Genomic DNA, 13,389 nt, shown 5'->3' with positions numbered 1-13,389 from the left:
CAACGCTGGAGTTTTGCCAGCTGCCTCGACGCAACGCGCCGGATAGAAGAACTAGTTTTATATAAATGTGATTAAAGGCCCAAAATTTTGATGCCAAACATGTCCTTGTTACATAGACTTGAAAGAAAGTATATGGTCCAAGTTGATGGGATCAGACAACACAACATTAAATCCATAGGATAAAGACACTAGCCATTCCATTTATTGTTTTTTAGACTTTAGACATGTGTACTCATTAAAATCATCATGTCTTAATTTTATAGCTTCGACCAAGTAACATTTATCCACACATATCCTTTTAAACACCTTTATGGGGACGGAATGGGTGAAGGAGGAAGCGGGCGCGGGGACACCGAAGCGCTTAATGCTCTCCCACGTCGGGGGACCATGTCGAAGATGAGTATAGATTAAGTCGTTTTTTACCGTTAAATACAGGAGTTGCTTTTTTAATTAATAATAATAATCTCATTTTCAACTCAAAACACTTTTTTGCAAAATTATTTTTATATTTTTATATTTATACATACAGCTTTAATGGATTCAAGTTCAACCTCACAAAATGCTAAAATAAACCGGCTCAAGCTGAAACAAAGACGAAAATCAAGCCTAATACTCGCAATATCAACACAATTCAACCCACTACAGTTTTTACAAGTTCAACATTTTTCACAAAATCAATCAAAATTCTCGCAGTTTTCCGTTTTCACAATTTTGACATAATAGTGGTACAAAGAATTTCGGATGATTCAAGAATAAAGAAAGGATAAAGATATAGACTTCTTCCTATAGACACATGATCATTCAGACAGAGCGGCTTTAGATGCGTTGCTAGCACGAAATCCTGAAAATGGCACAATGTTGGGGGTGTGAATAAAACATTATTTTTTAACTTATTATTATTATGATATTATTTTGTAACTTTTTTAATTATCAAATGTTATTATATTTACCAGTTTTAAAAAAAATTAAATTCATTTTTATTTATTTTAATTATTCTTCAATTTGTTTATTTAATCGCTAGTCTTTTGTAGTATCGTGTAATCGGTTGTTTTAGCGAAGATCATCTATTGTTTAACTAACAACCAAAGATGCCACTATCACAGTTCGTTTGTGTGTTAGATGCCATTTTCACAATGATGTCAAATGATGTTGCGCTTTTTTCTCTCTTTGTATGTATAGTTTGCTTTCGTCATTGTAATTAGTAGTTGCTAATCATCATATTGCATTGTTCGATTGTAATACTTATATCGTTATGAGAGAGAACAAAGTATTCCTTAGTTAAGGAGGAGCTCATTATCTATATAATTGAATTCAATGTGTGGATTATGTTATTTAAGTGATTATTATTAAAGAACTCGATCTTAGATCACAAAATAAGGAGGTTGCAATCTCATGTTACAAAACTTGTGTTTAGTAAATGTGATATAATTCATCCCCGTTTTCCTCTTTGCGATCTTAAATGTTTATTCACCTAAAAATATACAACACGTGTTAATGTAAAGCACTGAAAAAGCATACGCGTTTTAGAGCTTAATAACATAAAAGCGACTTTTTAAAATATTAATTTGACAAAAATTCTACTAGGAAACACAATAAGACCTAGGTTGGAGGTATTCAAATAATACTTTCTTATTTTGAAGCCACCACTTCAATCTTATGTGCATAATCCGATCATAGATAGATTGTGCGCATTTTGTAGCGTACTTTGTACGGCCTTAGTAACACATTTAATGAGATAGCTAGCCTAAAACATGATAAGTTCGTGACGTTAAAGAATCATGTTTTAGCACTTAAAAATCACTAATACACGCAATGATATCAACTAGGCTATGAATCTGAGTTACCATCAAACCAAGGTCCACCATATACTAAAAAACATGTCGATTTTTCTCTAAACTCTCACTACATTCATGGACAGCTTCTTATAGCGTCATACTAAAGCCTTATTGTAGTTATGGACAAAATTTCAGAGCCTCTTATAATTACCGGCCACTATTCAATTCATAGTCTGGAAATTTTTCGCACGCCTTGCATGCAAGCTAACACAATCTTAAAAGTTATGCTATTAACACTCTTAAAAGATCTAGAGTTTAAATTATGCAAGGTGCATGTATACGTGGTTTATCGAAATATTTATGAGTAAGTTAATTGTTAAACTAAAACAACTATGACCCATCAATAGTAACATTGGCAGAATGAGCATTATATAGTTTTACATAAATCAATTTAAGATTTGTACTATGTATGATATTGTCACACATCCATTAATAATTTAATATATATGCCTAAGCTATTGGAAGTAGACGTTCAAGTAACAACATTTGACTAACACCACTTAGTAGTTTACTGTATATATTTTTGAACTTTGATGCCATAAGATCTATTGGGTCACTTTGCGGCATCTTAGAGATTGAAAAGATTTTGGTTTTTTTTTATTGTTTTGTTTTAGTTCCAGTACCGTAACGAAAACCTACCGGATGCCGATTTTTTTTGTTTTAGTTTCAGTACCGTAAAGAACGTGATGGAAACCGGCCGAATTTGCATAGACTGATAGACTTAACGCCCGGGATCAACAACGGTCAGGTTACCAACGCTTGAGTTTTACTTAACGGCGCTGCCTCATTGGTCCACCTTAATTTTTATAACTTTTGTTTTATTTTTGGTTTTTGTACCGACACAAAAACACGCGCAACCAAAACCGGCCGAATTCGCATTTACTTACCGCCTCAATGCTTAGGTTTTACCACCCCGAGTTTTACCAATCTGTTCCGGCGCAACATGCCGGGTAGAAAACTAGTTAGATTGTCACAAGTCTAAACGAAATAAAAGGAGGTATTGATTATTTGGGAAATAATTTAGTTATTAGATAAGATACAAAGAATTACATCATGAGCAACAACTATATAGATAACTTAAGAGCTAAACAAGTCTAAACAAAATGAAATGGCCTTATTTATATGGAAAACAATTAATCATAAGATAAGATCCAAATAGTTACACATTGAGCAACAACTATATAGATTGTTTTAACAATTAGGTACATATTATTTTTTAAAAGGTAAAATGTTTATAGTTTACAGATCACATCTGCAGATGTAGAAGAAGAGGTGGACCTGGTTGTTTGTTTTTTAACTTCTACAAACTGCTAAAATAAACTGACATTTAAACTAACCGATTTTTTAAACTTAAAAGAGTTTTTTAACATTGAAATTTAAATAGTAGTTATATAACACTGAAATAATCTACCAATATTATTAAAGCAACACAATACTTCCAAATGTCATTCAACTAGACCCTCCACATAAACTGCCAAGTGTACAAGTTTCTATTTTTACAATTTTCACTTTATGAATGATAAAATGAAAAATATGTTGTTGGTGGGAATCGAACTCACGACCTTGCTTTTAAAATGCTTATGTCCTACCAACTCAACTAAAATAAATTGATGGTAACCTTCCCTTTTTCTTAATTGGTAAAGATTCACAACCTTCCATTTTTATTTCTAATACAAATATGTATTATTCTTACCAATCTATGTATTTTAGAAAATTATTTATATCTTATGAATTCATAAGGTATGTTATTATACATATTATTTAGTTTAATTTTTTTGTTATATTATTTTAACCACCCGTGTATCACACGGCTATATCCTAGTAATCATTAAACCACAATAATATTTTCTTAAATAATTAATTCCATACTTTGCATTAACTGCTCAGCAAATTCAAAGGTTGTCAATTTCACTTACAGTCAACATTGAAGTTTGGAAGAGACAGTAGGCAGTGGCGGAGAGCAAAGGGGACAAGAGGTAGGGAACACAGGGGACAGTAGGTTTATGCCTCGAGTGATGGATTTCAATCGGTGGAGTAGGGGCTGTGGAGGGGGGACGCCGATGGAGGGGCGAAGGGCGGTGGCAAAGGATGGGAGTCTGTAAAGGAGAACGATGGTTTATGATATTAGAAAGAGGTTAGAAGAGATAAAAAGAGACTGGCCAGATCTGCACCAAGAATAGCTCACTCAAATGTTTTTTAATAAAACATCTGCGAGAAAACAAACACTATGTAGGAGTTCATGTCTGCGAATGGTCTGTGCAACGCAAATAAAAGAGCTCCCATATAGCTTTTTTTTTTCCCCAAAAAAGAAACACCATCTTGGTCAAAACAGAATGAAAAAAGGAAGTAATTGTTTTAGAAATAATTAAAAGTCAAAAGTTGATTATTATTTCATAAATAATAGTAGTTGAAGGTATTAATTGTAAATTACAACTACAATTGCAATTAATTAATTATACAAATGAATAAGATTTCAAAAATCTTATATTGATAATTTTATAAAAAAAATTGGAGTTATATATATACATAAATTAAATACTTTAATTTATTTATCTAGAAGAAGTTGTTTTAAATTTGAATATGATTTTGAATTCAAAATTTGTATCATTTGATTAATTAAAATCTAGAATATTATGTTAAAAATATGAGATAATATATTCATTAAATTAAAATAATTTTGTATAAATATGGGTGTTAAGGGATATCATTTTACATATCAATTGTCATAGAACAATTAACCCCGACACCCATATTAAATTGTCGTCGCCTTTGCCTCTTTGTGTTGCTGGCGACGACTATCACAAACCTTCATTGTCGCAAAGTAACAATTGGCTCGAGCCGATTTTGTTGTGTAACCAAGGAGGAGAAAACCAAACAAGGTTTGAGTTTGTCTCGTGTGGTGATTTTGCGTACTGATTCTAGCGATCAAGTTGTCGTATCGCAAGCCTCAATTTGGTACAGTCTACGGAATCTGAAAGGTACGTGACTCTATGTTAACTATGTTTTTACTCGTTTTTATTGTATTCGCATCTAGACTCTTTGAAAGCATTATTGACTGGATCAAGAATGGTCTGTATACAAAGTTTTTCATTATTAAATTAAAATATTAAAGCATATGCACGAATCCAACAAATGACCGAGTGTGAGTTTGTGTAATCAAAACAATCCCCAAAAAACACATGTGAAGGTCCAACAATGTATAACATTTAGAGATGGCCAAAAACACAGTTCCGAACCCAACCTGAAATCGGTTCCTACCCGACCCGCGGATACGAACAGGGTTTTGGTTCCTTAGAATAATCGTACCCGCAACCGGACCCGACCCAGACCCGCCGGATTCCACCTCTACCTGGTCAAATATTGACCCGACCGGATCGAAACCCTGGTAAAAACTTGGCAGACCCGATCAAATACCCGACTATACCGGAACTAGTTCCTCCCTTTCTCAGTTCTTAACTTTTGTTTACCATACTTGGAACCGGTTCCTACCCGGTTCTGATTTCTGAAAGTACCCGATTTGTGCACCTCTAATAGGATATGGTCAATAAACCCAAAATAACTTCTACCACCCATTGTGGGACTATGTAACCAAAAAGAACCCAAAAAAACCCGATCATACCCAGAACTGGTTCCTCCCTGAGGACCCTAACCCAGTTCTTAACTTTTGTTGACCATACTTAGAACCGGTTCCGATTTCTAAAAGGACCCGATTTATGCAACTCTACTAACATTCATACAAGATGGTCAATAAGCATACAAGATGGTCAGTAAACCCGAATTGACTTCTACCACCCATTGTGGGACTACGTAACCAAAACGAATCCAAAAAAACACACCAACTGGTCTCAATTTCCCTCTATTTATTAAAAGATTAGCACAACTTAGTTTTGGCCGGTTTTGACTGACTGAAGATGGAGAATTTAAAAGTAACCTTTGGTACACTACAAAAATTTAAAAGTTTAAGGTTAATTTAATCGAACCAACCTTTACTCCAGCTCGAATAACTTACAAATCGAGTTACCCTTACTGGCCTCGAGCCTAATTCAAACAATTTTTTTTCTTTGTGAGCTTTGAACTATTAGCTATTAAACGATCCCTAACTATGTATGAGATCGGTACTTTGTTAAAAAAATTTCAATACAGAACACAACTGATACCATATACTGAATGCTGTACCAATCAATACCACAAGTACCATTAAAAATACCCAAATTGAAAAACACAAAAATCAAACGATATCAACACAATAAACATAAAAAACCGAGTACCAACACCAATTGCTCAACTCTAGTCCTGACCCAACCAGACCAGACCAGCCCAGCCCAACCCAACCCAACCCAACCCAACCACCGACATCATTAAATACGAAAAAAAATGAAATATCAAATTATACCGACACCACATACATAAAAAGTCAAGTACCAACACCAATTGTTCAACTCTGGTCCAAACCCAACCGCCAGACAACCAATATCATTAAAAATACCAAAAAACAAAAAATACAAAAATCAAACAGTATCAACACCACCGTAAACAGAAAAAACATAGTAAGAGTGCCAATTGTTGCTCATCTCCAGTCCCAACCCAACCCGACCGACCCAACCCAACCCATAATCTAGGTAGGTTAACAAAACAAAAACCATAGTTAGATTTAGGGATAAGCAAATTTGGTACCGGTACTGATTGGTACAGGTATTGAAATCGGCACCGATTTGGTAGTACCGTCGGTACCAAATCGGTAACAAAGTTTTGAGTTTCAGAATCGGTACGGTATCATTCCCGAATTTTAACCTTCAATACCGGTACCGCCCCGGTACCGAACTGAATATTTCGGTACCGGTACAAAAAATTTGTGATTTTCGGCCATTACCAAAAATTTGTAATTTTCGGGATTGGTAATTTAGGTACCATCCCTAGTTAGATTCAATACCCTCCTACTACTATATATAAACAATAATAATCTCTCTATAGGAGACCGTAAACAACGGGATACGGCCACGATTCACGCCGCACAAATACTAGTGGTAATAACATCTCTCTCTCTCTCTCTCACTCTCAACATTTTGAAACTAGTATTTTACTCGTCCGGTGGACGGGAACATTAACGCGGGAATGTGGCGCCTACATACCACGGAATGGGTTGTATGTTTTTGCCTTACCCAACGTTAGATATCATTAAATATGCATGATATATCAATGTACGTCTGATTAAAATGATTATAAACTTATGTCTAAAGATTTTGCTCAATTTTATAAAATTTGCTCAATACATAAAAACATCACTAACCCAGATCATGGTTGTTCTACAGACCGTTTTCAAACTCAAGATCAGCATTGTCTATTTGTTTTCGTTACCAATAGGAGCTAGAATCGTACTTAAGCGTTCCTTTGTAAGTTCACATGTATCCCATTAGTGAGTACCTAAAGATAAATAGACATCCGTAAATCATAATCAATCAGAACCTCAAAACTAACTTATCGTGTATCAATGGCCTGCAGTTTTAAAATTGTATATTTACCAGTTCTTAACATTTCTCACCCTTAAGTTCCATTAATTTCTTCCAAAACTGTCGCTTAAAGGGTCATTATATGAAATCCATCAAAAAGTTTCATCTCCAACTGCATAAAAATGTGTGCGCATTAATAACTTGTATAAATGTACAAATACACAAAAAGAACTACCACACTTCTTTCTGTTGTAAACGTTCATTCAATTCATGTAGTTCTCTATCCATGAAGACTTGTAGAAGAGTGTACTCCCACTCTTTTGTTGTTGTTTTATCTACTACCTCAGAATCCCCTGTGTGTATATATAGATTCCCAAACTGAAGAGTCCTTTTAAACATTGCAGCCCAGTTAACATAATTGTTTGTTAGTCCTAATCTAATATGCATTACCCATTAACATAATTGTTTGTTAGTCCCAATCTAATATGCACTACCCATTTGACATGTCTAATTGTTATAATTCTTGGTTTTAAAGTTCTTTTATTTTTAACTCATTGACCTGTTCGTTTTATATTTCTTTTTAAAAGAATTATAAAATTCAAATCGAAAACGTAAATAAGAAACGTTTGTTTTTAGAATTCTAAGCTACAATAAGATAACACATCAAACATGCCATGTCCATTATGGCATAATAAAGCAGGGCCGGGATTAATGTTTTACAACAAACCTTGAGAACAAAAGCTGAGGATTCGTGCTTTCATATCATAACATAAACGCCTCAGGGGTGCACGGTGTACAACTTAAAGATTGGTTATCTTCATCCTGGATTGTTAGAAGCAAACACGACAAGAACAATTCAGATGATTAAAGATGGGAACAAATACTTATACACAAACACAACTTAATTTTAAAGTTGGAATAGTAAGGTAAAATAACTAAACTACTCCTCAATACTCACCCACAGATTGAATCTATCACTATTTGGGAATACTCAAACACAAACTTAGTTACCAGCACTCACTTTACAATAAATAAACTTTTGCATCTATTATCATCTTACATGATGTTTGATTCCGGTTTTATATTGTTTGACAGAAAAATTAACTATGATACTACATGTAAAATTACGTCTCTCTAAATGCTAACACTGATTATCTCATTAACTCATATAATATTCTGTGTGGCAATGTTTTTCTGTTGCATTCATCTTTAAGGAAGGCAGTTCATCCCTATGAGGAAAAATGGACGAAGTAAAGTTATTTTTCAATAACTTTTTCGTTTAGTTATTAACTTATCTTTATCATAAAAGAGGAAGCAAATAGGGGAATGGGTGAAAACAAATTATGATTCGTTAGAAGGCCCAAAAATTCTTATTCTGTAGTTCTACTAAGATAAAAACTCTTTTTAACTTTTGTTTCTATTTGACCCGTTTGATAAAAAAAAACATGACCAAGTGAATCCATCATAAGCAAATGGGTCAAAAAGTCCACCTATCTTTACACCTAATACATATATAAGTACCTGCCAATCATGAACAGAGTCGCTGAGTTTTGCCACATTATGGATCACAACGTCTTATGTCACCTTAAAACCATAATCTCCACCACAAAAAGTCTCACCTAGTCATATAAAAATCTGGTTTGAAAACAGTTCTTATTTCCTAATAAAGTGATATATAGAGCATTTAAATAAAACTAAGAATAAGTAAGTATTTGAGTAACAACTTACTTTCAAACCTCTATAAATGAACTTCATGCAATTCTGAAAGCTTGTGCCTTGGCATTCCATAACGTACATCAAGACTATCCACATTCTAGTCAACACAATATACAATAAATTAATGGTAGTAAGAAATAAAAAGAAAATTCCTAAGTTTTAGCCAAAAAAATAACAAAAACTATTTTAACATGGCTGATCACAAGCTTCAAATTACCAGCTCATTTCAGTTCAACCAAAGTCATATACTTGGTGCTGCATGATGAGAGGCAAGGATGTTAAAGATTAGATTACAAACTTCAGTTACAAAGAAATCCACATAATTAAATAACCTTTTTCAATAATTTAGCTTATAATGACCCTCAAAAGGCTGTGGATTGTATCCTGTTTCAGCATCCACGCCTATTATTCATTGACGAGTGTACGTTAATCAGTTTGTTGTCCACATAAAGAATTATATCGCCTGTTTATGCTGGAATTAGTGTCACCGTTGCAGCATGATACTCCTCTAGGGTTTTGTATGATGAATCATCTACTTTATCCTGAGATATTAACAAATTTAAGTCAAACGGGTCTTTTTAAAACCTTCGATGGTTTTGTCAAAGTACCGGTAATGGAATCAAATGGTAATGTTATACCTTCAGTTTGATATTACAACAGAAATGGCCGTCCCGCCCGGGTGCATAAAGTGCTCTTCCATAAAACTGTAAAGTGAACAGCTGAAAATGAGCATAACTAAAAATACCCTCAAACATTAAAACCTTTTAAGTTTCTAAGAATATAATTTTGACCATAATATGAAAAGAAAGACCACTCAATTACCATGTTGGGTGTTGTAGAAATGTTCAGCGTCATAAGCATCAGAGTCGATTTCAACTGGATTCAGAATCTAAATTCCCTAACACACCAGCAAATGATTAGAATAAACTGAGAGATGAGAAAATTAAAGAAATTAAGGTTTCAAACTTTCAGTTAATACCCACGATAACGTGATCAAATGAATCAAATTGAGATGGGCTTCGTTTGTAATCTCAATCAAATTAAGGTTTCCCTCGGATTCTTCGTTTGCCTTTATGAATCTCTTTGTTTGTTTGTTTGTTTGTTTGTTTGAAAGAGACAACCACACCGCGTGATAGAAAACTCATAATTGCTTTTATGTTATCACACGCCCAATATGAGAATCAATTTTGAATAAGCTTATCGGAGGGCTGAGAATAATCTTGGATTTTGATCAAATGATCGGGTTTAAATTTCACTCTATATATATATAATTGATTTACGCTTTCGTCATCACATATTTAGAAATTGAAATTATTAAAGGTAACCAACCAACCCTAGATTTATTTATTTTTTTATTTCTTTTAACACCACCTTCTTCTTCTTCTTATTATTATTTTTATTATTATTATTATTATCCCTCATCCCGCCATAAAATAAATAAAAAACCCCAAACATTATTAGATTCATTGTCATTTTACTGTTGGAAATCGAACCAATTTGAAACCGATTATTTAGAAACCGTTTTTCTGTAAATTATTATTTTCTTAAGATTCTTTTTTGTTGTTGTTCTTTTACTGTTGGAAATAGAACCGAAAGCAAACCGAAAACGATTACGTATAAACCAGTTTTTTATAATTTTTTATTTTCTTAAGATTCATTTTTTTTTATTGTTCTTTTACTGTTGGGAATCGAACCGAAAACGAACCGATTTGAAACCGATTATGGGTTGGAACCGATGGAAACCATAGGTTTGGAACCGGGTTGTCATTTTCTCCACGAAACCGGTTAACCAAACCGAAATCGGCCAAAACCCGAACCAAAACTGATCGTAACTTGGTCAAGAAACCGGTCTCAACCCGAACCGAAACCGACCATAAACCGGTTTGACTTTTGCATCTCTAGATCAAATATATATATATTAATATCTGACATTTGTTAGGGTTTTGTTTTGTTTTATTTTCAATCAATGGCAGGATTGTTCAATCAAATCCAATTAGGGTTTAACATATTATTATTAAAGTTTGATGGATCTGAAATTGGATTTAGAGAGGTTTTTAATGGATGTTGATATTGTGGGAAACAATAATAATAATAATAACATTTGTGTTGGTGAGAAACATGGTGTTGATGACTCGTGTGTCGGTATCGAAGATGAGAGGCATTTGGTTAGGAAGAGGAAGAAGGCGTGTTGTTTGCCTATGTTGGATTGGCTGAAACGCGTTGCGAGTGATCCGTGTGATCCGGTTATTGGGTCGCTGCCCGAGAGTTGGAAGTGGAAGGGGTATGGAAATGAGCTTGCTTGGAAACAGGTCTTGTTGGCGAAAGAAGCGATGCGTTTGAAAGTTGATGTTGATTAGAACGGCAAACGGGCTTTTTCGCAGGTAATTGTGAATTCCCTTTGAATTTATTGGTTGTGGTTATTGGAGTTGGTTTAATATTGTTGTTTTAGATTTATGTGATTTGCATTTATGCATCTCATATTGTACTTGCCTAATTTGTTTAATTGCATTAGTGGTGACTTGTAGCATGAGTTCTTTAAACTTTGAAGTTACAGACTTACAGTTAAATAGTTTTACGGTTTTTACATAGTCGTATTGGTTAGTAGGGTATTGTTAGGATTTTGGTTATGCAAACACACACACACACAACATAGTTATTAAAAGCCCTTGCTTCTAGCGCCTAGGCCCATTTTTCAGGCGAGGCTCAATAAATGCGCTTCTAGTTCCTAGGCGAGCGCTTCGGCATTGTCGGCATTGTCTATGCCAGGAGCATGAGAAGATAAATGCCAAGAAAAAGAAACGCACGAAGTTCTGTTGAAACTTAAATCTAGGAGAGGTCAAAGGCATTATATTGGTGCATTTTGTTATTCAAGTTCTGGAATTACATTTGAGTCTTGACTATTTTCGAACTTTTGGTAGCAATTAGATGATATTAAATGTTATATAATAGCTTTTGTTTATTTTATTTGAAGAATAGTATAATTTTTCATATACAAAATATATATATTTTTTTTTATTTAAGTGCTCCTTTCTTTCCTCGGGCCCTTGCTATTTTTGCGCCTTGCGCCTAGGCTCCAAACGAGGCCTATGCGCCTTGAGTGCGCCTAGCGCATTTGATAACTATGACACACACACAACAAGCTATAGAAAGTAAACAAACACGAGACACTAGGATTTGCGTTTAAGCTAACAGACGTCCACGGGCTGCAACGAGGAGTTTATTATTGCTTTATGCTCTTGACACTCGCGATATACATAAGGGTTTATGGCTTACAGAACAAGAAAACTAGAATGGGCTTAAATAAAATTAAATAAGGATCGACCCATAAGCCAGCCTTGTCTTTGATCTCCGATAAGTCGATAGTCTTTATTAAACCGAGCTTAAAGTCTATAATACGCCTCCGTGAACCCAACAGGCCCGCGAGTTTTCTAGTGAATGATTGATCAGTTTGTTGTATTCAAATTCTTCTTGTATAATTTATATGTGATTTAACTTTCAAATGTTTATAAAGATAAATGGTTTCTTGTTATGCAGAAGAAGCAAAAGATGCATCCGGATATGTACAATGACCGAACCAAGAAATCAAACACGAGAACAAGCCAGAGACTGGTTTCTGTAGGAGAGAATCTGTCAACAATTCTGTCCAGAGGTTCTAGAATATTCCGAGCTATCATCACCCATGTGCGATGCAGGAGAAAAAGATTCTTTATGGGCCTGCAACTATAGGAAAAAACGAATCCCGTTGGGCCGGGCTTTTCAAGCAGAAGTACCAAAATGGACCGACGAGACTCAAGAAAGCGAAACCAGATGCCTCGGTACCCGTGTTTGGCCACTAGAAGCAACAGAAACCCGCGCCAGTTTGATTGAAAGAGACCCAATTGGAAAAGGAAGACGGGACTCGTGTGGGTGCCAGGTCATCGGTTCTGTAGAATGCGTTAGATTCCACGTTGCTGAGAAAAGATCCCTGTTGAAGCTCGAACTGGGGTCCGCTTTTGTTAAATGGAAGTTCGATACTATGGGAGAAGTACTTTCACACGAATTGACCAAAACGGAAGACACGAAGTTTGCGAGTATAATAAAGTCAAACCTGGGGTCTTCGGGTAGGAGATTTTGGGATATGCTTTCAACCAGTTTCAAGAACAAAACGAGGCGTGAACTTGTGAGCTATTATTTTAACGTCTACCTTTTGGGACGTAGGGCCCACCAGAACCGGGCTGACCCGAGTAATGTTGATAGTGATGATGACGAGCTTGAGAAAGTTGGGTGTGAGGTAACAAGTCTGCAGAGTCCATATTATGCTCTCCAAAGGTGCATTTGAAATATACAGATTACTTTTGATGAAAGTTGAGGGGCAAATTTTGAAGTTTTTTTGTTCATGAGGGGTGTAAATT

The 13,389-nt window shown here is 34.8% G+C and overlaps 1 pseudogene; it reads left to right on the top strand.

The window, feature by feature from the left end:
* The first annotated feature begins 11,012 nt into the window (after positions 1-11,012).
* On the top strand, positions 11,013-13,336 carry LOC143611401 (AT-rich interactive domain-containing protein 1-like; annotated as a pseudogene).
* Positions 13,337-13,389: the final 53 nt, after the last annotated feature.

The sequence above is a fragment of the Bidens hawaiensis genome, unplaced genomic scaffold (genome assembly GCF_021521415.1).
Source record: "Bidens hawaiensis isolate Kalapana, Puna unplaced genomic scaffold, B.hawaiensis_p1.1 tig00002236_1, whole genome shotgun sequence".
Lineage (NCBI taxonomy): Eukaryota > Viridiplantae > Streptophyta > Magnoliopsida > Asterales > Asteraceae > Bidens > Bidens hawaiensis.
This window is presented reverse-complemented; position numbering and strand designations above follow the sequence as displayed.